The 4221-nt window shown below is 34.6% G+C and overlaps 1 pseudogene across 1 annotated transcript; it reads left to right on the top strand.

Annotated features, from left to right (window-relative positions):
- Positions 1–415: 415 nt before the first annotated feature.
- On the top strand, positions 416–2799 carry LOC104773659 (uncharacterized; annotated as a pseudogene). The gene is made up of 4 exons (XR_015574073.1): positions 416–539; positions 726–1354; positions 1458–1522; positions 2541–2799. The product of XR_015574073.1 is annotated as an uncharacterized LOC104773659 (transcript).
- The last annotated feature ends 1422 nt before the right edge of the window (positions 2800–4221 follow it).

The raw sequence follows: 4221 nt of genomic DNA, 5'->3' as shown, positions 1-4221 counted from the left end.
TAGTTAGGTCTATGTATTATAAAGTTGGTTTGTTGCTGAATGCCTGAATCGTTCTATAAACTAGGTTTAAGTTTAGGCCCCAATAAACTCAAATGATAGGCAGCCCACCTCGGACCGAAAGGTGTTACAACTTACAACCGTTCTTTTAGGGTTTTTTTCGATAGATGCAATGCAATGTTGAGACTGTAAGAGTCTCTTTTGTTTTTTCTCCTTTTTTTGGTCTTTCTTAAAATTTTATAAATTGTACTTAATGATAGCATGTTCTTATCTTCGATGTGCATTTACTCAAAGTTGCAGAACCGACCACTTTTAATGCGTCCTGACTGAGAAAGTCAAAACAAGTGGATAGAGAGAGGAACAAACACGTACGTTAAAGATCACAAAAACCACATTTTGCCATGAAGTCTTCTGTTGCGCTGTCCAAATTATAGCACGTGTCTCTCAGTTTCTCTCGTTCTTAGTGGTTTTTTTCCTACATTTTTAATTCTTCTCTTCCGATGCCAAACCTTTGGTCATCCTCATTTTAATCGCCGAATCAGGTTTGACTCTACATTTTCTGGAAACTGATACATAAATTGCATGCTCGTTACTTTAATTTTTTGTTTCTACCTAGATGTAAAAAAATTCTTAATTCAATAATGTTTTGATTAGTCAATCGTCACTGGTTTAGTTTCTTATAGAAACATGTTTGTTCTTAAAAATTAATATAATTATTTGCAATGTAGTGTATGTTGCTAATTTAATCAGTGTGGTCGGATGGAAGATGGCACGAGAGTGGATGGGAAGATGGGTTGGATTTGGAGGAAAGGGGTCAGTGTGTGTAAGAAGGTTCTTGCAGCATGTTTTGTTCTGTTTTCTTCACCATTTCTAGTTCCGCCACTCGTTGTTGCCTTCACAATCGCGTTGATCTCGTCCCTTCCTTATTTTTTCTTCTTGGCAAGCTATGTTTGTATTGAAAAGTTGATGAGAAAACTGCTTCCTTCTACGGCTTTTGGTGGAAGATGTGATCACAAAGTGATGCTACTCTCTAACAAGATCGGTCACGGTGATGAAGGCATAGCACGAGTGGCTATAAGTGAGCCGATTCTTGTTCAGATTGAGGAAGAGAGGACTATTGCAATAGCTTATAGGGAAGATGAGGATATGACAAAAGATTTAAGGAGCTGATTAGAGAGTATTAGAGATGAGGGTACAACTAATCAATCACTTAATAAAGGACTCCCTAGAAAAAGTTTTGAAGATGATCGGGACAAAGATCAGTCGATAGTTCCTGGAGAGGCCAAGTCAGAGAATGTTAGAGCACGACTTGAAGATCTTTTAGGAACGAAACAAGTTTCTATGACTAGACATGAAGGTGATTATATATAAATGGCAGCTTTAAGGTTTTAATAATGTTGAATTGCTTGAAACTAGCTTTATGAATCTTTCAATCTCTAATTTAATTATTTATTTTTCAGGGGAACTTAAGTCCACTACAACTAAAGCATCTAGAGGGAAGGATATGGAAAATTCTTCAACTGTGGTTAGTATATATATATTATGGGTCAATCCTCTCTAATTACGAAGCTTCTTGTTTGATTTGATGACGTTATGATCTCAAGTGAACTAAATATGCGGTTGTTTGAATCGCTTCTTTTAGATGGTCTTTTTGAGGGATGATTTGATATTATTATATGTTGTTGAGGCCAGTAGTTGTTAAGAGTGTGTAACAACACTATATATAAGTGGGTAAAATGCACAGTCAAAGGCTAGGGTTGATGGTAGGATCACGACTCCTATAAGGTAGAGAGCTTAGACGAAATGCCATCAGTATTAATGAGGTCTTGAAAGGAGAACAACATAGCTAGGGTACGTATTTTTGGTTTAGTGGTTAATGAAAATCTGATCTTTCCTAGCCACTCTAATGTCTTGACTAACGAGTCAGCCGTGGGCGAAAGATGTGAGAGTGGCACGTGAGACCGGTGATGTCAAACTTAAAGTAATTTGTTTGCATATCTATGTATTATAAGAATAGAAAGGACAACTTTTTCATTATTCAGTCACTTAAAGAGGGTGTTTTGGTAGGGCATGTCTTAGACAAGCGTCAGTTCTTTAGAGGCTGTTTAGGGTATGTCTATTCTATTTTGAATAGTGTTTTATTGAAAGTCCTTAGCGTCCGTGTAATAGCTTAGCTTCTTGAACGATCACATACCTATATCTCTAGTGATGAATTCAGATGTTTTTCATTTCAACTTGCCTCTAATTCAAATGAGTATCTCAAAGAACTGTGTCAAAGTCACGAAATTTGCTTAAGGATCAAACCTAAGTGCAGTGTACATAAGAACTTATTCAAGAAGCTTGTGGATACATTACACGATATCTTTAAATAACTCTTATTGTAACAGTATCTGTGCAGTATGTTCTATGGTACAGTGAGATTGACTTGTTCTTACTGATTTTCTTTACCAACATGTATAATTGTCATCATGCATTGAAGTTTCCGATTTCTCTTAAAGGGGTATTTCTTGTTTGGCTACCTAAATTAAGATTTTTGGGTGAAGGTGAAAGCGTTGTATAGCGAGGAACAAATATGGACGAAGATCGAGGCATTAAGGAAGGTAGTTGGCTATAGTGCTGCGAGGAGCACGACATATTTAGAAGAATTGAAGGCGCTTTACATGTTCACGGGTGTGGAAATGCCCACATCGACGTTGGAGAATCAAGACATTGCAAAAGTTACTGAGGGGCTTTCCTTTCTAATGTCCGTTATTGGAATACAATAGTTAGGGCTGGGCAAAATAACCGATAACCAAATAACCGACCGAAACCGAACCGAAAAAAACTAAACCGAACCGAACCGAAATTCTTCAAATACCCGAATGGTTAGTAAAAATCTATATCCAAACTAACCGAAACCGAACCGAACCGAACCGACAATTAAATGGTTAACCGAAATATCCGAAAACCTAAAAGATATCAAATATTATATACTTAATATTATGCAAAACTATAAAATAAACTTAAAATATAAATTATTTCTAGATTCAAAACAATTAAATATTTTAAATAATCAATATATGTAAATGTTATTATTTTGAATTTACAAAGTTAAATACTATTTTGTAAAATTGAATCAATATTTTTCCCTTTTTTGTATTTTTGTTATTGTATATTTGGTTAATTTTGGTTATATTCGGTTAGTTTTGGTTATATTTGGTTTATTTGGTTAATGTTAATATAATTTATGTTAGTTATGGTTATTTATTTAAATAACCAAACCGAAACCGAACCGAAAGAAACCGAACCGAACTAAACCGAAATTTCATAAATATCCAAATGGTTACTATATTACTATATCCAAAATAACCGAAACCGAATACAACCGAACCGAAACCGAATGGTTAACCGAATGCCCAGGCCTAACAATAGTGTTTGATAGTATTTTATTGTATAGCTTTAAACACTCTTCTTTTGAACTGCACAATCGTGAATGATCGTTTCTTTTGTGTGTATGCAACCTGTTTTTATTTTTGCGTTCTTCTTTGTCTTTCCTAGCTCTCTTGATCAGAGAATTTTAACTCCGCATATGTAAGTAATCGATCAAAAGAATCTCTACATTAAGAGCATCGCCAATCCATCTCTATTTTTTTCTTCTATAAATAGTAAAAAATAGGGAGATTTACTTAGATCTTATATATTGTTTATTACCATAATCTAAAAAAAAATTATTAATAGAATATTTTGAGTATTTTCAAAATACCCAGCGTGCCCTTGTTTTATGTTATTGAAAAAAATGTAATTACAAAAATATCATTGCCACGTCAGAAATCGCTGACCTGTATGATATATCATAGTTTTTAGGTGTTTTTAGCCATGATATAAGTCTTATTTGTAGAGTCTTTTTGGTATTTTTAGAGTCCTTTGAGTCTTTACAGAATTTAGCATGGATGAGAGCATAATGGAGCTAAATAGGAAGATTTGGAGCTTAGTCAAGCATAAAGGCTGAGCTACGAAGTTGAGATACTAATTCAGAATGCAGAGCCAAAGAAGAAATTGGAAATTTTCCCACAAGTTTTGAAGATCTACAAAGCTGCCCCAAAATTTTCCATATTTGCATCATTAGTCCCTGGACGTGTTTATGAATATATATAGGATTTTTATGGTCATTTTTTAGACCTAAGCTTTATTTTTCCCTGCAACTTTTGAGAGCCAAACCCTGAGAGATTTTTAGAGAGCTTTTGG

This window comes from Camelina sativa, chromosome 12 (genome assembly GCF_030686135.1).
Source record: "Camelina sativa cultivar CO46 ecotype springtype chromosome 12, ASM3068613v1".
Classification (NCBI taxonomy): domain Eukaryota; kingdom Viridiplantae; phylum Streptophyta; class Magnoliopsida; order Brassicales; family Brassicaceae; genus Camelina; species Camelina sativa.
The sequence above is the reverse complement of the archived record's forward strand: the minus strand, read 5'-3'. Positions and strand labels throughout refer to the sequence as shown.